Below are 23282 nucleotides of genomic sequence, written 5' to 3'. Positions count from 1 at the left end.
CCCGGCAGACGGCCAATGGGGTTTCCCATTATGGGGCACCAAGGGCTTCAGTGCGCTAACGGAGAAACAGAGGACCCCGCCGGCGGAGAATCCAGCCCCATCTCTTTCACCGGTTGGAAACGAATGACTGTTCATAATTGTAGAAAGGCAATTATAATAAATGTTTACAGTACAAGTGTTGGTTAAGCTTTTAGCACAAGGTATGTAACCAAATCTTCTAAAATCTGGTCCAGATCATTCACACTCCAACAACCTTGAAGCTGTTCACAGAAGTCCCGACACGCTGAGTCCATGGGAATTGCCTGGGTTATTTCGATCTCCAATGGGTAATTCCCTTGCTCAATGAGATCCTTTGAAAAAATCTCCAAACCTAAGTTTGGAGTGAGAGATTTCAGACAGTTCCAGCTTGCTAACCTGAATAGTGACCCAGGAAATATTAAACAGAAAAATCAGCAATCTAACTCCTGGGTAATGATACAACTGACGGCCCTGACACCCCCTATAAACCTGCCTGTGTCCTTGAACCCCGGCTCCTCCATGACCCTGTGATTCAAGATTCCAACCTGACACGCCTCCACCCTGAACACTCCCTGACCTGACATGACCTCTCCCCTCCCTGACCTGGTCACCACCTAACTCTGATTGCCTATCAACCAGATATGACCAGCCCACAAACTGACAATTCCTCCTGACCCAACTCAACTACCGCAACGCACTCACCCACCCTGCTCACCAACCACCCTTTCCAGTTGCCAGCAAGGCCTGGACAACATTCAGGCTTGGCCTGATCAGCAGCAAGTTACATTCATACCACACAAGTATCAGACAATGACCATCTCCAAAAAGAGAGCATTCAACCATCTCCCCTTGACGTTCAATGTCATTATCATTGCTGAATCTCTCACTATCTACATCATGAGCGTTACCATTGAACAGAAATTTTAAAAGAGCGGGAGTGGAGAGTGATGCACGATCAATAACTACTAAAACGAGGTTGTAGTACAACTGAAGGCTTCAATAAGCTAGAACTGTTCCCCAGCAGCTCAGTTATGGATGAGTGCTGCTGGAACATCACGGGTTCTTATACCCCGCCTATCAGAACGGAGCTACTATACTATACAGCCAATGGTAAACCCCTAGGTTTAACCAATGGTACTTCAGCCTCTCAGGTACCGTAATACCTGATAATACCACATTCACCCCCTGTTAAAAAAGTGTCCGGCGGGGGTGGTGGTTGGCAACTACAAAATGTAACAACATGGTATAATCAGTTATGGAGGTACCGTGATACCTCCTTACAGTGTTTAGTGATTATTTACATATGCCAGAGTATGGCAGACATGTACATTCAGTGTTTAATATTTACAGATCAGTTAAAATGTTGCAATCAGTCGATCAGGGGCCGTTGTCGTCCTCTGTGATCATCTGAGCCTCGGTGGTGACTCCGGTGGGGGCTCGGGCGTCTGCGACTCCAGGAGCATGGCTTCGGCCTCCATGGCAGCTTCGTCACCCCTAGACGGCGCTGGTGGGAAAAACGGCTGACCCGGGAAGGGGGCGCCTGTAGGGGGGTGGGGGGGCCTATGCAGGGGCGACGGGAGGACTGATCCTCCTGTAAGGTGCTGCGCTGGAGGGGAGGGTGGGACTGGTGGCTGGGATGTATGTGGGGTTCCGGCGGGCACCAGGTCCCATAGGGAGACTGTATCTTGTCGGCCGTCAGGCAATGCCACGTAGGCGTATTGGGGGTTAGCGTGTTGCAGGTGGACTCTCTCTCCCAACGGGTCCGACTTGTGCGCCTGCACGTGTTTTGGGGGCAGGATGCGTTCGGGTGTTGCCAGCCAAGTCGGGAGCGAGGTCCCGGAGGAGGACTTCCTGGGAAAGACAAGGAGACGTTCGTGAGGTGTCTGATTGGTGGTCGTACAAAGCAGTGACCAGATGGAGTGGAGGGCTTCCTGGAGGACTTTTGCCAGCGGGAGACTGTGAGGTTCCTGGACCGGAGAGCCAGTAGAATGGTCTTCCAGATCGTTCCGTTCCCCCTCTCTCTACCTGTCCGTTTCCCCAGGTTTTGTAACTGGTCGTCCTGCTCGAGGCGATGCCCTTGCTGAGCAGGAATTGAAGCAGTTCGTTGCTCATAAAGGAGGACCCCCTATCGCTGTGTATGTAAGCGGGGAAACCGAACAGTGTAAAGAGACTATGGAGGGCCTTGATGACAGTGGTTGCGGTCATGTTGGGGCAGGGGATGGCGAATGGGAACCGGGAGCACTCGTCAATCACGTTTAGGAAATACGTGTTGCGGTCGGTGTAGGGGAGGGGGCCTTTGAAGTCCATGCTGAGGCATTTAAAGGGACGGGAAGCCTTAATCAGGTGTGCCCTCTCTGGCCGGTAGAAGTGCGGTTTGCACTCCGCGCAGATTTGGCAGTCCCTGGTGGCCGTCCTGACCTCCTCGATGGAGTAGGTCAGGTTGCCGGTCTTAATGAAATGGAAAAAGCGAGTGACTCCCGGGTGGTAGAGGTCCTCATGGAGGGCTCGGAGGCGGTCCACTTGTGCGGTGGCACATGTGCCGCGGGACAGGGCATCAGGAGGCTCATTTAGCTTTCCGGGACGATACAAGATCTCGTAGTTGTAGGTGGAGAGTTCGATCCTCCACCTCTAGATCTTGTCGTTTTTTATCTTTCCCCGCTGTGCATTGTCGAACATGAAAGTCACCGACCGTTGGCCAGTGAGGAGAGTGAATCTCCTGCCGGCCAGGTAATGCCTCCAATGTCGCACAGCTTCTACTATGGCCTGGGCCTCCTTCTCGACTGAGGAGTGGCGAATTTCGGAAGCATGGAAGTGTTGCTGCTAACTTTAGCCTTAGTTTAATTGCTCTTGTTCTATCACCTTTGCTCTTGAGTCGCCAGGTATCTTTCTGATACCGCCACGTGGTTCAAGTCCGAGTAGTGATCAATAATCCAACACACCGCTTAGTGAGAGTTAAATCAACGCACATTTATTATTTGCAGTAATCAATACTTATGCATAAATTCTACTTCTAAGCTACTTCCTACAACTAACAGGCCAATACTTAACTTTGGAAATGGCCCACCAGGTCAGGGAAACGAATGGCCTTTCGTTTGGGTTCTGAGCCTGCGGGATTTGAAGCTGGTACAGATCGATAGCTAGGAGCGCCTATCTCGTAGTGAGCGTTGAAGTAAGACTGAGGATTTGAGCGGCTGTTGCAGAAGGTCAGCAGAAGGGTGCAGAAGGCAGAACGGGTTGCAGAAGGGTCGATTTGAACTTGGACTCTATTCTTATAGTCCCCAGGGGCTTCCCGCCTTTCGGGGCGGACCCTGTACCTGGTTCCAAGTGATTGTACTTTGTCCCAATCACTTGGTTTGATATTCTCCAATGCTGGAGCGATTCCTTGATCGATGGGCGGTTTTGAGGTGGAAGACCGAGACCCCGTTAGTGACACCGAAGGGAACCCTTAAGAAGTGATAAAGCCGCCCATCTGCCTCGAAAGCAGTGTATTTGCGGTCACTAGTGCGGATGGGGAGCTGGTGGTAGGCGGACTTGAGATCCACTGTGGAGAAGACCTTATAATGCGTGATGCTGTTTACCAGGTCGGATATGCGGGGGAGAGGGTACGCGTCCAGCTGTGTAAATCTGTTGATGGTCTGACTGTAGTCGATGACCATCCTATGCGTCTCCCCGGTCTTTACCACCACTACTTGAGCTCTCCAGTTACTGGCTTCAATGACCCCTTCCCTCAGCAGCCTTTGGACCTCTGACCTAATAAAGATCCGGTCCTGGGCACTGTACCGTCTGCTCCTGGTGGTGACGGGTTTGCAATCCGGGGTGAGGTTCGCAAACAGGGAAGGCGGGTCGTCCTTAAGGGTCGCGAGTCCGCAGACAGTAAGGGGGGTATAGGGCCACCAAATTGGAAGGTCAGGCTTTGCAGGTTACACTGAAAGTCTAAACCCAGGAGTGTAGTCGCGCAGAGGTGGGGAAGTACATAGAGGCGGAAAGTTTTGAATTCTCTTCCTTGGACTGTGAGGTTTGCTTGACAGAACCCCTTTATCTCCACTGAGTGGGAACCGGAGGCCAGTGAGATTCTTTGATTAACAGGGTGGATAAGGAGGGAACAGCGCCTTACCGTATGAGCAAACTGACCACAGCACCATGTTACAGGGAGCCATTCAAGTGGGGGGAGAGAAAAGAAATGCAGTCGTAATTGGGGATAGTATAGTTAGCGGCAAAGACACTGTTCACAGTGTCCAGGATCGAGAGTCCCGAAGGTTGTGTTGTCTGCCTGGTTCTCGGGTTTGGGATATCTCATCTGGGCTGCAGAGGAACTTGGAGTGGGAGGGTAAAAATCCAGTTGTCATAGTTCACGTAGGTACCAACAATATAGGTAGAACAAGAATAGAGGTTCGGCTGAAGGAATATGAGCCCGCTACAGGCTAAATTAAAAGACAGAACCAAAAAGGTAATAATCTCTGGATTACTCCTAGCCATGTTCTAATTGGCACAGGGACAATAAGATTAAAGAGGTAAATGCGTGGCTCAAAGTTTGGTGTGGGAGAAATGGATTTGAATTCATGGGACATAGGCACCAGTACTGGGGAAGGAGGGAGCTGTTCCTATGGGGTGGTCTTCACCTGAATCATGCTGGGACCAAAGTCCTGATGAGTCACATAACTATGGCTATAGATAGGGCTTTCAACTAAATAGTGGGGGAAGAGTTCAATTGTATGGAAAATTAGAAAACCAAAGTTAAAGGAGAAGGTGAGAGAGCAGGCTAAAGAAGACTTTAAACAAGTTAAAGGGGCGAGGGCTCAGGAGAGTTTGTAAAGTTTCCAGAACATGTAATAGAGCAGAGAGTATAGGAAGCAGCAGGAATCTAACCTCAGGCAGAGCAAAAGAGTTGAGGGTGTTGTATCTAAATGCGTACAGGATATGAAACAGGGTCAATGATCTTTTGCGCACATTGAAATTGGCGGGTACAATGTTGTAGGCATCACAGAGACGTGGCTGCAAGGAAATCAGGGCTGGGATCTAAATATACAATGATGTGTGTATTCTCAAAAGGACAGGCAAATGGGCAGAGGGGGCGGGGGTTGCTTTGTTAGTAAGAAATGAACTTAATTCGATAGCAAGAAATGATATAGGGTCGGAAGGCGTAGAATCTGTGTGGGTAGAGTTGAGTAATTGCAAAGGAAAAAAGGCCCTGATGGGAATTATGTACAGGCACCTGAGCAATAGTCAGGATGTGGGGCAGAAATTAAATCAGGAGATAGAAAAGGCATAAAAGAAAGGCAATATTACAATAATCATTGGGGATTTCAATATGCAGGTGGCCTGGGAGAATCAGGTTGGTAGCGGTAGAAAAAGAATTTGTGGAGCAGCTTGTGGTAGAGCCCACTAGGGAACAAGCAATTCTGGATTTGTTGATGTGTAATGAGGCAGACTTGATTCGGGAACTTAAGGTGAAGGAACACTTAGGGGGAGGTGACCACAATATCATAGAATTTACCCTGCAATTTGAGAGGGAGAATCTGGAATCAGGTGTAATGGTTTTAACATTGAATAAAGGTAACTACAAAGACATAAGGGAGCTGGTCAGAGTTCATTGGAACTGGACACCGGCAGGGAAGACAGTGGAACAGCAATGGCATGAGCTTTTGGGGGTTATTCCGGAGGCACAACAGAAATTCATCCCAAGGAGGAGTAAACATGCTAACGGAAGGATAAGGCATCCATGGCTGACAAAGGAAGTCAAGGACAGGATAAAAGCATACAAGGTGGCGAGGATTAGTGGGAAGCCAGAGGATTGGGAAGCCTTTAAAAGAAAGCAGATGGAGGGGGTGGCTAGCAGCCGTGCCACATAAAACCCCCAGAGTTCCCGACAGAAACGGCTGGAGAATTGCCGGGTCCGTGGCCGCGTATGCGCAGGGCGACACCCTGCAGCGGTCGCACCGTACAACATGGCACTGGCCGCGCGTGGGCCCGGCCTGCCAGATAGTGCTCCCATGTAACCCCCCTCGCAACCCCCCCCCCACCCCGGACCACCCCCTACCACTCACTCTAGCTCCCGCCGAAGACCCACCCCGGCCAGCAGAAGGGCTCGGCTGGACACAGTCCACAGCCGCCACACGAGGCTGATGAAAACTCAGAGCACACGTGTCCCAGGTCATCGGGAAGTCAGCCCATCGGCAGCGGAGTATTGGGAGAGGGCCTTCAGGTGTCATCCTGAGGCTGTCCCAATGGTGTGCGGCGTTCACATCGATGATGTCGTTTTGGAGGGGGCGGAGCATCCGAAAACAGGCACCGCCCTCGATTTTGGCATCAAAACGGATTCTCTGCCCGATCGCCGAAAACAGAGAATCCCACCCATATTGTTCACGCCAACGCAGAATCTCGTGGACTTTCATGACAGCCAAACTCTCGCCGATTCAGCAACTGTGGAGGGGCTAGGACCTGCGCCACTTGGAACGCAATCAATTTCAATGAAAACCGGTGCAGGCTTTGCCGGGCCCATGATTGACACTCAGGAGGCTGACAAGCTGCAGCCGCGTATTCACATTGCAATTCCCCCACACACTCATCCCAACCAACAAATGGCAATGGTTATGCTGGAGCGCACCTATACAGCTGATGGGACAGCTGGGGCCAGAGGGCACCTAGGAGGGGTGGCCTGTGGGGACACTTATACGACCCATGTTCATAGTGGGCTGTTAACGGCATGCACAGCTGCATAGCTGCCTTGCCAGCTGCGGCAATGGTGTTCCCTGCCCGTACACCCCGACTCCACAATCCACCTCCTGGCCACTCCCCACTGCTCTCCCTGGCCCTGGCAGAAGCCCCCGGGCTAGCGGTACAACTGTCAGCACACTATGGCGATGTTGGACAATTTCCATATCGCCTCACTCTCCCTCAGCAGCCATGACGATCATTAACGACTTTTGAAAGCACACGTGAACCACGCTATCGGGAACTCGGCCCATCGGAGGTGGAGCATCGCTGAGGCCCCGGAAAATACCGGTCGCCACCCCCCTAATGATATGCAAACTGTGTTTACCGTACGTGCGTTCCGGACTGCTTTCCAATTCCAAGTCACCTGATCACCAGCAGCAACCTTCAAGTTAGTCCTGGGAGTGATGAATGAGAAAAGGAAGAATGTCAATCACACGCCTGCAATGGCCCTCTGGTTGGATAACATTTGTGAGAAATACTCGTGTTCCTCTTGGATCCAGAGTAATTATTTGAAAACATGTTTTTTTTAAAATAGTGAACTAAATATCAAGCACAAAGATGGAGATATACTCAAGTTCCCCAAGTGCTTTGTGCAATTCAACCTGAGAGTTAACTAGAGTTCCATTAGCTAGGAACACAGGCAAACAAAGGCCTTATGCACCTGCCACTGAATATAATTAAGCCTTCAGCAATGGCTCGTGTGCAGCATTCTCTTGGTATTTATTAAACTTGCTTTGTGTTTATTATATTTTGTTCAGACAGTCCCTCTTGACACTAGTTTGGATGCTGTGTTTATTTTCAGAAGTATACTATCTGCTCGCGTCTACTGGTACTTTGCAATCTCTTTTTGGCATTGTCATTCTGGGCCGTTAGTATCACTTCATGCTGGTGAGGTCTGCTTTTCCTACGTAACATATTGACAATAAGTTCAGAGGTCGTTCTCAAGGACACACAATTATCCGAATAGACTGATGCCTCACTCGAGCCATTCAACACTGCAAGAGAAAACTACAACCTCATGCTTTAAAATAAAATGAATTAACTTCAATTGATATATCAACTATCATATATCAACCTTCAAGCCATGAAATTGCTGTGTGATATCATTGAGCTTATATCACATTTGTATCAAATCTTGTATATGCTGTTTTAATATATGCATCAAACATTTAAAATAAACAGGTTATTGCTTTCTTTAAAACACTGCACTAAATAATTTAATAAGACTGTTTTAAACATTCATAAATTAATATCATACAGTATATTTTACATGTTTTAGCACATTGTTGCTTAGATTTATTTTAATAATGTCCTTTTAATTTAGTTACATTTCACTACCATTTTAAAATCATTTAAAACTCGCTACTGTAGATACATATTCAATCAATTCCTCCAATAATAGAGTGGTGTCACTGTGTTCATACATGAAATTGTGAGCACTTCTTTTAAATATAGACTGTACATTGTTGTTCAACCAATTCCCACACCATAGCCTATACTTGTATAGTGATGTGCTCCACTGCAAGTCTGATATGGTACAGGAAAGGTTCTGCACCAGGGACAGCAGATTTAGCAGAACTGTATCTTCTTTCTCAAGGGTTTAATGAACCCAAGAATTTGTTATAAGTGTTGAATTTTATTTAATACAAAGTTGTCACCATTTAGTTGTGAGAGTTGTGGCCGCCACGGTAGCATAGTGGGTAGCACTGTTGCTTCACAGCTCCAGGGTCCCAGATTCAATTCCCGGCTTGGATCACTGTCTGTGCGGAGTCTGCACGTTCTCCCTGTGTCTGCGTGCGTTTCCACCGGGTGCTCCGGTTTCCTCCCACAAGTTCCGAAAGATGTAATGTTAGGTAATTTGGGCATTCTGAATTTTCCCTCTGTGTACCCGAAGAGATGCCGGAATGTGGCGACTAGGGACTTTTCACAGGAACTTCATTGCAGTGTTAATGTAGGCCCACTTGCGACATAAAAATATTATTATTATTATAAAATAGTTTTAAGGTTCACAGCACTAGAATAAAGGGTGGAGATATACCAAGGCTCTGGTTTGAGATTAGTATCAATTTACAGCAAAAAAGTTAGTAACTCCAGCTTAAAATTTTATTTCTTCTTGGAATGTGGGTAACATAAGTGAGACAACATTTATTACCTATCCCAGTTACCCTGAGGGCACTAAAAGTCGATCATATAATATATAATGTTCTGATTGACAGCTGCTGACCACTTCAACACTGCTAAGTTTTTTCTATGGTTGGAAAAGAGGAAGAGAAACCACTTAACTGTTTTGAAGTGGTCAGCATCTGTTAATCAGAACCAGCATGTTTATAAACATTGTAGTCCGTGATCAATGAAGGATATTTCAGATGCATTCAAGGATGAAGTGAAAGATAAATACACAAACCTCCTGGCAGCTGTGTTTAAACATTAAGTTGTCAATCAAAGGGTAGTTAAAGTTACTGCACTGTAAAATTGATTGAATGGGAAGCATTTCAAAGGATCTCAGGGAATTTCAAGGCTTTTTAAGTGTTGTGGGCTTTCTCTGAAGGCTCTGACTTTTCCGAAAGCAGCAGATGTGAGGAAAGGAAAGTCTTCCTGGCTTGGATCTTCAATGAACTGTCTGATTTGCTAATCAGCTGTCAAGCAGAACAGTTCAGAGTGAAAGGGCCACTTCAGAGTTTAAACAGGTCAGACAAGGTGATGATTTTGAACAGAGGGCTGCCTGACATTACCATGCCAAGATTGATGTTCAGGTTAACTCGGGCCAAAAGTGGCAGTCCAGATATGGGACCCCTATCCTGAGGAATGGTCCTGGGGCAACCCCTTACCTACAGCACAAGCCCACCCAATTCTCTGGACCCTTGGGGGATCCTCCCTTTGGAGCCTGGTAGTGGCAGAGGGGCACATGAGCAATGGGCTGTCCTCTTTGACCCACCCCAGGGTTCAACATACCAGACTAGAGTGTCACTGCCAGGGTGTCAGTGCACATGGTACCAGGGGCAGTGCACCATTGGTGATATCAGTGGGTGGGATCTGAAGAGAGAGACCTGAAGGAGAGGCCCTGGGAGTGGCATAAAGGTCAGGGTCTGGGGTGGTGTTGTTGGGGGAGGGGGGTGGCGGTGTCCCATCACCCTACTGGTGTGTGTGGTATGGGAGGAGGATGACACCTTATTCGCATGGTGAAGGGGGGATTCACATCCTTGATGAGGGGTGGGGGTGCTCACCTTTTGGAGAAGAGATAAACATTTGGAATGGTTGGGGGGGGGTCCTGTCTCTGGATGCTGAGATCAGTGAGCCCGTTTGAAAATATGGTCCAACACCAGCAAGTACTGGGAATACAGCGTGTTTGACAGAATGGTTATTTTGTATAGCAAAGGACTGAGAATTCCACCTGGATGATGTTCCGAGTGCCAGTGAGACACAGTCCCGATCTAAGCCGACGGGAGCACTTAGGGCAGGATTCTCCACTTGCCAACGCCAAAATCACATTTGGTGATCGGGCAGGGAATCCCTTTTGATGCCAAAATCGGGGGCGCTGCCTGTTTTCAGATAGTCCGGGGGTGGTGACGGGGATTACAGGGCGGCACTATCTGGCAGGCCGGGTGTGCACGCGGCTGGCGCTATGTTGTGCGGCGCGACCGCTGCAGGTCGTCGGCGTGCGCATGCGCGGCCACGGACCTGGCAATTCTCCAGCCGTTTCTATCGGGAACGCCGGGGAGTTTATGGTGCGCAGCTGATAGCCCCCAGACCGTGCCGACTTTTTCATCGTAAGACTGGACACAGCCTCTAGACTAAGGGCTGGGTTCTCCGGTCCCTGACACCGAAATCGCGTTCGGCGATGGGGCGGAGAATCCCCGATAACGTTGAAATCGGGGGCGGCGCAGCTTTCACGATGCCCCGCCCCCTGAAAAGCGACGTATGCCATATCCCCGGCCTCAGGCCATTGGCCCGCCCCGCGATGCTCCGTCCCCAACCAGCCGAGTTCCCGACGGCGTGGGTTACGTGTGGTCTCATCCGTCGGGAACTCAATGTGACTGCTGCAGACTCACTCAGTCCAACGCTGACATAATTGGGGGAGGGCCGATCCGTGGGTTGGGGGTGCATTATTGTGGGCTGGTGGCATTGTGGGGGGGGGCGGCCCGGGGAGCACGAGCCGACCAATGAGGTGGACTATTTTTGTGGGCCACGGACCCAGCAATGCACCAGGCCGAATCGGTAGCTAGAGCTGGGAGCTCTACGCTGCCTGGCTGCTAGACCCCCCCCCGACCCCCGGAGCAGGGAATCAGTGGCCGTTTTGCGCCAGTTTTCCTTGGTGTAAAACACCACCGTTTTCATGCCGGCCTGGGGACTTAGTCTCCAGAATGGAGAAACCAGCCCATAGTCTTTAAATCGGAGAATCCAGCCCACAGTTTCTGGAATGGAGAATCCTGTCCATGGAGTCAGTACATCAAACAGCTCCTGCGGCGAGATTCTCCGACCCCCCGCCGGGTCGGAGAATCGCCGGGGGCTGGCGTGAATCCCACCCCCGCTGGTTGCCGAATTCTCCGGCGCCGGAGATTCGGCGGGGGTGGGAATCGCGCCGCGCCGGTTGGCGGGCCCCCCCACCCCCCGTGATTCTCCGGCCCGGATGGGCCGAAGTCCCGCTGCTAGGATGCCTGTCCCGCCGGCGTGGATTAAACCACCTCTCTTACCGGCGGGACAAGGAGGTGCGGGCGGGCTCCAGGGTCCTGGCGGGGCGCGGGGCGATCTGGCCCCGGGGGGTGCCCCCACGGTGGCCTGGCCCGCGATTGGGGCCCACCGATCCGCGGGCGGGCCTGTGCCGTGGGGGCACTCTTTTCCTTCCGCCTTCGCCACGGTCTTCACCATGGCGGAGGTGGAAGATACTCCCTCCACAGCGCATGCGCGGGGATGCCGTGAGCGGCCCGCTGACGCTCCCGCGCAGGCGCCGCCCGGAGATGTCATTTCCGCGCCAGCTGGCGGGGCACCAAAGGCCTTTTCCGCCAGCTGGCGGGGCGGAAATCAGTCCGGCGCGGGCCTAGCCCCTCAAGGTTAGGGCTCGGCCCCCCAAGATGCGGAGACTTCCGCACCTTTGGGGCGGCGCAATGCCCAACTGATTTGCGCCGTTTTTGGCGCGGGTCGGCGGACATCGCGCCGGTACCGGAGAATTTCGCCCCTGTTCTTTTTTGTCACGAATGAGCTCACAGGCAAGGAGAAGCAGAAGATGATTTTTCTAACAGTTTGTAGGCGGCAAACGTCGAGGTTGATCAGGAACCTCACATTTCCAGAGGCACCCGACTCAAACTCTTGGACCAGATAGTGAAGTTGGTTAAAGAATATTACAACCCAGGCCCTCGGTTATCTTCCAACATTTTAAGTTTAATTCTGCTGGAAGGGACCAAGAGTCTGTCTCAGCCTTCATAGCCAGGCCTTGCCAATTTGCTGAGCACTGTGAGTTTGCGACCGTGCTCAGTGACATGTTGCGCGACTGGCTGGTTTGTAGGATTCATAATCTTAATATCGAGAAGCTGCTTCTGGCAGAGATCACAATTACATTGGAAAAAGCAATCGAGATAGCTCAGGTGATCAAATGCATTGGAAAAAGTGCCACTGAGCATCAAAGTGTGGCTGAAAGGGAGGCTAACAAAGTACGGTTGTTATGGCTGCAAGGTCTGCAGCAGGATCAATAGGCACAGCTCAGAGCCAGACACGGACCTTGGGACTGGACCAGAACCCAAGGCGTGGGAAGGAACCGGGTCGTCAAACCAAACCCGAGGTGGACTACTGTCATTGCCGGGGTACCATCCCCAGGACACCTGCCATGTGCGGGAGTTTGTGTGCTTCCATTCCAACCGAAGGAGACATTTTCAAGCAGGTTGGCACCCGCAGCAAGGTGGGCCAATGCAAAAAAAGCAGCGGCAGCAGCAGTCAAGAGCAACACTGAACATAGTGGAGAAGGCGTTTGTAGAAGAGCATGCCATGTGTCAATTGAATGCAGTCCACTTGAATAAGATGGCTCCAGTTAAAATTGTCTAAAGGGCAAATGGTCGACTCCTTAAAATGGAAGTCACTTCTGTGAACCTAATAGCTGAGCAGAGCTTATAATCTCTGCTTACAGGAACACACAGTCTTTGAGCCTTCTGAGTTGTGAAGCAAGCATTACAGTCGTCAAGCCGCCTGGTGCATTCTAATCCAGGGAAAGCAATCGCGCTGACATGTGACACATCCATTACCGTATAGGGGCCGTTTTATCCCACAAATTTGTAGATGGTTCGGAAGGTCCTAATAGCCTTGCCTCAAGGACACTTTCTGAAGCAGAACAAAACTACCCGCAGACTCAGAAGGAGGGCTTAGCTGTTATATTTGGTGTGAAGTAATTCCACCAGTATGTGTAGTGTCTGCTGTTCAACATAGTGACTGACCACAAGTCATTACTGGACATGGTAAGAGAAAATAAAGCCCATACTGCTTATAACCTTGGTGAAGGCGCAGCATTGGGCCCTGCTGTTGGAGGTTTACAAATATGCTTTTCAGCACTGGCCTGGGACGTATATTGCTAATGCATTAAATCACTTACCCCTAGCCAAAGGCATTCCGCCACCAATGGGGCCCTATTATTTCAAAGGTTAAACTAATGATACAGTCTGGCTGGTGTTATGAGAAGTCTGAGGCCCTACTTCACTCGTCAAGGTTAGTTGACATGTAAAGACTGCATGATTCTGTAGGGATTCTGTCTCAGGCCAGTGGGCCCCAACTTCAAGAGTCACACAGCGTCCACCCGGGGCAGAAAAAGTTTAAGATGTTGGTGTACAGTTACTTTGGGTGGCCAGGCATAGACAAAGCCATTAAAGAACTAATACAACAGTGACACCCTTGCCAAATGCAACAATCTTTGCCACCTTCTGTCACTTTTCACCCCTGGGAATGGCTCAGTGGAAGGAAAAATAGAATAGTGGAGCACAAGTTGATTATATTACAGGCAATTGTGAGATCGTCAGCCTTGGAGAGAGTGGCTGCTTCTGTGGACCTTCAAGCACAACTCTCAAGTAAATCCATGTAGACCATGCCCACAGTTCTGCAGACATCAGCAGCCAGTATGTCTGTTGTTAATGATAAATATTTCATCCATGACTTTAATAATCCTCATGAACTGATGTAGATTGGTATGATCGGAGTGAAGTGCCCCTGGCCTAGGAGAGGGATGATACTGAATAGGGATTGTCTCACCTGTTGTTCATCCCCCACCCTCAGCCCCCTACCCTCAGCCAGTACCCAACATTCTGCCTCAGGTGCAGGTGGAACAATATTTGGTGGGTCCCTCATGGATCCAATACTCAGAGGGTATAGGCCAAAAGGAAAGAAATTTTATATTACAAAGTTTCAATATTTTATATCGGCACATAAAATTTACCTCACGACTTGGCCATTATTATTGCCCCCCTCCCTTCCGGGTCTCACACCAAATATCGGTACTTCTGGACTCGGGGCCATCTTCAGCACCTGCGATCCCCTGCCAGAACTCCTTTAGCTTTGACATACCCAAAACATGTGGACATGGTTCGCAGGCCTCCCCGCACACTGCCCACACCTGTCCTCCACCCCCTCAAAGAACCTACTTATCCAGGCTACTGTCATATGCGCCCTGTGAACTGCTTTAAATTGCACACAAAAATGCAGACTGTAAACACCTTCTCCTCATTCCCAACTTGATGAATGACAATTCATGACCGGACCCATTGCGAGCATGTGCAATGGGTATGTGTGTAGTTGAAGGATTATTCTGGATAAAATAGAAGTTGTTGATGGTGATGGTGAAGATGATGTTGTGAACCAGCTGGGGTATTTTCAATGCTTTTTCTCCCCTACTCTGACCGTGAACCCTTGACAAGTAAGGATGTCTCTGAGATTCTAGGCAGCAGTATAAACAGCTGTATACCGAGCACCCAGATTTAATCCGCAGGGCAGCACGGTAGTGTAGCGCACAAGGGGTCATGTGGGACTGTGAAGCCGTGATGTCATTGGCTGACAGATCCCGGGTCCTGGTTGGACGTTGACCTCTAGCTCCGCCCTGAAGGCGGAGTATAAGTACCTGGAGTCCTCCCCCGCAGGCAGTCTACTACTGAACTGCGGGGGAACAGTCACGCTTAATAAATTGTAGCGCACAAAGACTCCGAGAGACGAATAGAGTGAAGTCGATGAGGCTTTATTAAGCGTGACTGTTCCCCCGCAGTTCAGTAGTAGACTGCCTGCGGGGGAGGACTCTAGGTACTTATACTCCGCCTTCAGGGCGGAGCTAGAGGTCAACGTCCAACCAGGACCCGGGATCTGTCAGCCAATGACATCACGGCTTCACAGTCCCACATGACCCCTAATGCATACTACCACAGGTAGCACAAGTGGATAGCATGTGGCTTCACAGAGCCAGGGTCCCAGGTTCGATTCCCCGCTGGGTCACTGTCTGTGCGGAGTATGCACATTCTCCCCGTGTCTGCGTGGGTTTCCTCCAGGTGCTCCCGTTTCCTCCCATAGTCCAAAGACGTGCAGGTTAGGTGGATTAGCCATGATAAATTGCCCTTAGTGACCAAAAAAAGGTTAGGAGGGGTTATTGGGTTGACGGGGATAGGGTGGAAGTGAGGGCTTAAGTGGGTCGGTGCAGACTCGATGGGCCGAATGGCCTCCCTCTGCACTGTATGTTCTATGTTCTATGTTCATGTTGCTCATCACCATCCCCTTCCTGCTCAATATTATTAGCAGGAGATATTTAAATGGGCACCTTTCTTGTTCTTCACCTCCACCTCTCCCTGCTGCATGATGTTGTAGCAAGACTGAACCACAATTATTTTGGACACCAGAAGCTGACTTCCAGATTTATGTAGGGAGCCTGAAGTGCATTTCCAACATACTGATGGTTTACTCAATGGCATGATGCTCATGTGACTCTGGTCGTAATGCTGTTGTACTTCATTGCTGGGTTTCTTCATAGGGGTCATGAAGATAGCCCTTGTCTCCAATGAATCAGTCCTTAAGTCTGTCTCCTGGAAGGCAAAAATCAGAAATGCTAGATTGCCACAGTATAAAGGCATCATGACAACTGCCAGGTCAGTTGGAACATACCTGCATGAAACTCCTCCTGTGTATTAATGCACAGAAACCTTTTGCATTCAAAGGATGTATGTGACTCATGTGCCACATACTTGCTTTGTTGTATATGTAAAATTGATGGCAGCCTGCAGCCTTTCACATCTATGTGCAGACAACTGAAACACGATGGATAGAGATTTGGTGACAGACTGGAAGGAATCAGAGGTAAAGAGATTGAGGGCAATAGTAGACCTTTGCACTGTTGGGCAATGTAATGCATACCACCAAGTCCAACAGGAAGCATACTTTCTTGAAGGAGATTACAGGTGTCTGCAACCACCTGCCAGTGCAATCTGAGTTTGTGTTGGCACTCTTCTTCAGATAGATTGTGGAAGCGCAGTCTCTGTCTGTAGACATTCTCACATGGGTAATAATTCTTGCAGACATGACCCTCTGTTGCTTTTCCGTCTGCTGTTCTCCATGCACCTCCCTTCATGGTGTCTTGCAGATCTGCATTGTGCTCCTCTTTCTTGTGCAAATGCAATCCCAACTCAGCACAATATTGCTCAGTGGAAGGCCATTGTCTTCCTCTTCTGTTGTTCTCTCAGATACATCCAATGCCCTCTTGTCCTCCACCCTGCTCTTGTCAGTTTGAAAGGCTCCAAGTTATAAAAAGCTGTACCTCTCTGTCAGGTGCGATAAAATAACTGTGCAATATTTAATAATAAGATTTAATACTCAGGCCAAAACAATTCTCTGCCTATCCTCTCGATGTAATTTGCCCAAAAAACCATTTGGGACAAAAGCAAATTACCGCAGATGCTGGAATCTGAAATAAAAACTGAAAATGCTGGATACTCTCAGCGGGTCTGACAGCATCTGTAGGGAGAGGAACGAGGTAACGTTTCGAGTCCAGGTGACCCTTTGTCAAAGCCTGCTGAGATTTTCCAGCATTTTCTCTTTGGGTTCTTGATATGCACTCTTGTTTCTGAAGCTCTGCATCAGCAATGTTATCCCAATTACAATCTCTCTCACCTGTTTGATGGTGGCAGAGGGTTTCGTTCAGAGAGGGGATGATGGATTTGTTTCTTTCTCCAAACCCTCAGGGAGATGTGCTGTGTTTATAAGAAGAAACAACAGATAACAGAATGTATTTACAACATTTATTTATCTGTCGCTACTTACCCGGGATGGGTGAAACACTGACTTCCCTCATTAAATGATTCTGATTTTGCAACTTTCAAGCCCAAGAACATTTTTAAGATGTTTTACATTTGTCATTTATTATCTTAATCTCTGTTCTTTTTTAACAAATAAGTTCCTTCATTTTGATGATGTATCTACTGAGATAAATTGGAAGAATGAAAATGCTTTGCAATTAAATAGTTAACATTTATTCATCAGAAAGATGGTGTGGAATGACAATAATTTTTTTTAAATTTTAGAGTATCCAATTCTTTTTTTTCCAATTAAGGGGCAATTTAGTGTAGCCTATCCACCTACCCTGCACATCTTTGGGTTGTGGGGGCAAAACCCACGCAAACACGGGAGAATGTGCAAACTCCACACGGACAGTGACCCAGAGCCGGGATCGAATCTTGGACCTCGGCGCCGTGAGGCAGCAATGGTAACCACTGTGCCACCATGCTGCCCTGGAATGGCAATCATACAACATGGTTACCATACGCATAGCGATGTACTATATTCATCACTGACTGTTGGTAAAGAGGTGTCGCTGAGCTCACACACATTTTCTGAAACCTTCCATAAAACATTGCCCCTTGTCACACATCCAGATTTACCAAACCAAATGTCACCCTGGCTCTGGTCCTGACATTTACTCTCAAGTCAGGAGTTTGTGACATTGAGACAGATTAGTGGATATTTACCTCAATGCTGTATTCAAACTGGCGAGTGACCACACTTCAGGAGTAATTTGCTAGCTGTAAATTATTCTTAGACGTCCAAAGACCTTGAAAGGCGCCATATAAATTAATGATTTTTTTCTTTTTAATTTTAATTTTTAAAAAAATTTAGAGTACCCAATTCATTTTTTCCAATTAAGGGGTAATTTATCGTGGCCAATCCACCAACTCTGCACATCGTTTGGGTTGTGGGGGCGAAACCCACGCAAACACCGGGAGAATGTGTTTTTTCTTTTTAAATGTTTCACTCTCTTCAGACTGCATATGCTTGACACTAAAACATGCCTTTATTGAGTGAAAAGCCATGTATTCAACAGTTTTATGGCTAATTGCCCTTCCTAACAATTTACTGAACTACCATTTCATAACGATGTAAATCGGCATACATTTATTTTATTCTTGTCCGCAATTTATCTTAATCAAACTTGTCAAACCTAAGATGGTCAGTGTTTCACTATGGGTCGCGGAACATCCAATATATAAACATGCGTAGTCGTTAATTGTTTTATTTAAGTGCATCAAGGTAGCTTTTTGTACAGTGCTTTCTGCAGTCACACTGATGTCAGTACAATGTAGTGTTTTATAGAATGTAGAAGTTGAGCACTGACCTGATGGCACCAACACTCCTGTATTTTGAAAAAGATTTAAATGAAAGACAATTTTTAAAAATGATTGCACGGTACATGTAGTAGAAGACGATAGGTGGTTGCAAATTAATGACTTTATCTTGTGGACGATTTCAAAGGACCGTAAGCAGTCAATTGCAGGAATGGAATGTGTTTGCTGCAAACAAATCAATGCATCAGAAGTGTCATGGGTATATTGTTCTGCTGATTCCTCTGGACTTATCAAATCCCTGGAAAAGCAATAGAGACACCTGTGAGGTGATTGTCATGGGTCAAACAGATCAGCAGAAAGACATATTTCCAAAATTTCTGTGACTTTCCAGGTGGGGGATGGCAAAGGAGCCCTGCAAAAATTTCCCCCACTTTTCTAATCCTCTCTTTGATCATTTTGGTAGTCATCTTAAACTTGTGTCGCCTCAATATTGTTTTGCTGATTAATACAATAAGTCTATCACACTAACGTTGTCATAGCTGTTCATTATCTTGAGGAAATCTGTCAGGCCAATCTTCCTCTGTTCCAGCAAGGAGGTCGAAAATGTCTCATATTGTCTTCATAACCACACTCGCTCACATGCAGTGAATCTAAACTTGACATTTTCGATCGTTTTTATTTCCTTCCTATAATAGGACACTTAAAAGTGTAATTTAAAATACCATCTTAGATTGCAGTCTGAAGATAACTTTTGGGTTCTGAATTTAACCTCTTAAATTTAATCCTCTTGGCAAAAAGAAAGGTTTGCTTGAGTTTTGAGCCCATCGGGCACGTGCAATCGGCATGTCCAGAAGCAGGCGCGAAATGCACATCCGGGCACGATCATCCCCAGGGTACGGTCACACGCTGGCTGAATGGTCAGTCAATGGCCAGCTAGTGTGAAGCACGTGCTTTGGAAGGCTGGACGCTGCTGGGAAGGGCGGGCACAAAGAGAAGTGATGTTGCAGGCCGGCATGTCCAACGAGCACCCTGAGGGCTGACAGCAGCATCGAAAGCTGCAGTATTGTTCCAATGACATTTGTGCCAAAGAAATGCTGCAAACTCTCCCGACCAAGCATAGTCAAGCAACTGGCAAGATGACACCCTAACCCACAAACATTTTCTTTTCTTTTATTTCATCCCAGGCATTTTATCCCGCCCTGGATTGGCAGTGGTGGAAAAAACCTGAATGCCGTCTATTCCAAGGGCCGGTGCAGACCCGATGGGCTGAATGGCCAACTTCTGCCCTGTAAATTCCATAATTCTATGACTGATTAGCTCATTGGCCAAACGTAAAAGTCCAAAGATGTGCTGGTTAGGTGGATTGGATATCCTAAATTTCCCCTATAAGGGATTGCGAGATGGGGGATTTGGCCAAGGTTCAGGTGTCGTTCGGAGGTTCGGAGCAGACTCAATGGCTTCCTTCTGCACTGTAGGGATGCTGATATTCTCAGGAGTCTTAGTGGTAAAAGTACAGGCGCCAGCTGATATTAGGACTAGTTGTGCGCCTCATGGGTTCAATTGTCCTTTCAATTGTCGGCGGGCACGCTTCTGACTCACGTGCATGCCTATTCAACGAAACACTGCGTGGCGGCGCCAAGACGTCAGAACGTGCGCCCAATGTCTTTGAGTCAGACAAGTGCACACTCAAGCTTTAAAATCCTGGTCGTTTGGCTGTGGATGTGGATAAATGAAAATTAGCAACATGATTTAATTGACAAAATTAGGCTAATCTTAGCCTGGATCTTAACATTTGACATAAAAACATTACAGTGGCACACAAAGTCAGCTGGGGAAGGTTCCCTAGATAGCAGAGAAAATATCCATATCTCTTGAGGATGCATGCCACCATTGTGCACATCCCATCATTAATTGTATGATGTAATTCTCAGTTTATTCTCACGAAACCATCTGTCACCTTTCTGAAACAAAAATAAAATCAAGTTTTCAGGTCGGCACTTGGACAGTGAATGCACCTTTCAATACACAATTTTCTTTTTCATTTACTCCACTGACTTCAATCGAGTTGAAAATCATGTAAATGAGGCATTCGACTGACACCATTCTCATCAGGTGCATTAAGTTGGATTTTATGTGAGATAGACGGTTTTGTATTAATTGACGACAGTTTTGTACTCCGGGTTTCTCCTCTGAAGGAACTGGATTACTTCTACCACACTCAGGATCTTGAAGCTAAAATTCTAAAACACCCACATCCGGGATTTTGCTCCCACGTTTGTTATGGGTGGAAAAGGTACCGGGCCGCAAAATATCATGGAAGCTAAAAAAAAGGAATTCCCGACAGCGGGATTTCTTGCAGCAATAGTCTCCGTGCCTGCCCCCCGTCGGCGACCGCATTTCCAAAGTTTAGAAGTGAGGGCGCAGGTCACCACTGGCCACCAGGGACTCCAAGAGGAGAGAAGGCATCCAGCTGCATGGTGGGAAGCCAGCTATGGGGATCCTGATGCAGGGTGGGGGAGACACGGGTCTGGGGAAGGTGGGGGGGGGGGGGGGGTACAGGGATCACAAGTCCAGGGGGTGGTGATTCTAGAGGGGAAGAGGGGGGGGTTGGGTTTATCCACTGGATGCCTTAGAGGCCAGGCAGCGAGAGTGTCAATGAAATGGGGGTGAAGGGAGCTGCGATGAAGAAGGCCAGAAAGACCAAACACCATGGCTGAAGAGTGGCAGAGGGGAGGGCACAAATCATAAGCGAGGGTGGGGATGGGGGCAGGTGGTGGGTGCCTAAGAGTGGAAGGACTCGGCGTGGAGAGGGGAGGGGAGCTCACCAATCCTGAGGTTGATAATCTGGCCTGAAGGTTCTCGTTCTTCTGGAAATATTCTGGCACTGGCCTGGATAGCCTGAGCTGTCACGGAACTCTGGGCTAGTGCAAGGTTAATTCCAGCCCCAATTGATCCCGGGTTTTATCTAAAATGGGGTGGCATTGTGGCACAGTGGTTAGCACTGCTGCCTCACAGCGCCAAGGACCCGGGTTCAATTCTTGTGTCACTGTCTGTGTGGGATTTGTATGTTTACTGTCTCACTGTCTACATAGGTTTGCTCCGGTTTCCTTCCACTGTCCAAAGATGTGTGGGTTAGGTGGATTGGTCATGCTAAATTGCCCCTTAATGTCCAGGGATGTGTAGGTTATGGGGTTATGGGGATAGGGTGGGGCGGATGGGGGAGTGGACATGGGTAGAATGCTCTTTCGTAGGGTCGGTGCATGATTCTATAGTCAAGGCCCTTGGTTGAGTTCAATAAACTGCAGTCACCAGGTTTGTAACTTTAACACAAGTTAACTTTCATTGTGAACAGTATTACAACTAAGTGGACAGAAAATGTAACTCTCTATCCAATACCTCTTTCCTAATCTCTCCTTCCTAACTACCCCACCATGTACACACACAGACAAACTATATAGAGGGGAAAGGATGATGGAAAGGGATTTGATACTTCTTCTTTCTAGGCTTGGGATGGTTTCCTCTGGCATGGCTGTCTACCTTCTCTGCAGACTCAGCATCATTCCAGGTTCACTGAAAAGGATGTACTGGGCATTCGATGCTGTCAGAACAATATAGCAGTTCTTTCACTTCAACAAGCAGGAGAGAGAGAGAGAGCATCCCTTTCACTTCCACGGTAGAAATACTTCTGCTTAAAAGTGTCCTCTGGAGGGCTGAGACCTGGAGGGCCCAACCAGCTTTTGGGGTGCCTCGGTGTAAAAGGGAGTCAGATGGGCTGGACGCTCCTGGAGTCTGCTGAGTGGAAGACCCTAGGCTATGGACCAGCTTCTCCTCCTCCCTCTGGGTACTCGAGGGTCTCTTGCTTTCACTGGGGATAGAGGGGTAGCTAGAGTGAAGTTCAGAAGCCCCACTAACCATGACGCTAGCACTTGTGCATGGCACATCCTCCACCATGGAGTTCCTGGCCCGCACCAGCAACTACACGATGACCGAGTCAGGAGGCATGTCACCTGACTGAGAGTCAGCAGAATTCGGGCCTCCAGCAGTCCTCCGAGTGCTGATCCCTGGGACATCTGTGCCTTCGCCTGCTGTGGAACAGAAAAAGTGAGGTGATCACCAGTGTATGACCCCAAAGCCTCTACCGCTGGATCCCACTGAGGTGTGTATCTCTGCACTAGTGGAACGTGCGGGTGACAACTGTGACACCTCTTCCATTTGCACATCCAAGAAATCCTCAGAGCTGCTGTCTTCAGCCGTGATTGTAGGAGCCTTAGGTTAATCCTCTGCTGTATCTGCAAGGGAAGGGAGATGACATTAGTGTTTGGAAGGGAAATAAGGATATAAGAAAGAGAACTCTTGTGAGTTTGGCGAGATGGATGATGATGCTGGGGTCCTCACTGTTTTTTTTTCTCATTCCCACTTCACTCTTGGTGCAGGAGTGGTCCTGATCCTCCCTGGCCAGCTGGAGGGCTCTCTCCTCGCATTGGGAAAGGATTTTGAACTTGGGTAACCCTTCGCCTGTCTGTACTCTCCTCCACCTATTGTGAGCCAGCTTGTCTTTCAAGAGGACAGAAGGAGAGAATGTAAATAGGGCGTGTGCCAGGTTAGATGGGAAGGATATGTGTGTCTGGTGGGTGGGAACAGCGAGGTGATGAGTCAAGGTGCCACTTGGGGCATGAGGAAGTGTGCGGGAGCACAAGTGGTGGTGACCTTTGAGGTGGCTGAGGCCCAGTGGAGGCACAATGGGTGTGTGAGTGGGTGAGCAAAGATTGATGAGAAGAATAACTTACCACGGCTGAGCGGAGGAGACCATTCATTCTATTCCTGCACTGCACTCCTCTTATTTAGGGAATTGGCACTTACCACCTCCCATGCAGAGTTGGTGACCTTACTGGAGGGTCTCCCCCCACCTGGGGTTAATGGATGTTGCCCCTCTCCTCCACGGCATCCAGCATTCTGGTCAGGGCTCCGTCTGCAAATCTTGATGTGGCT

Source organism: Scyliorhinus torazame, chromosome 8 (genome assembly GCF_047496885.1).
Source record: "Scyliorhinus torazame isolate Kashiwa2021f chromosome 8, sScyTor2.1, whole genome shotgun sequence".
NCBI classification, from domain to species: Eukaryota; Metazoa; Chordata; class Chondrichthyes; order Carcharhiniformes; family Scyliorhinidae; genus Scyliorhinus; species Scyliorhinus torazame.
The sequence above is the reverse complement of the archived record's forward strand: the minus strand, read 5'-3'. Positions refer to the sequence as shown.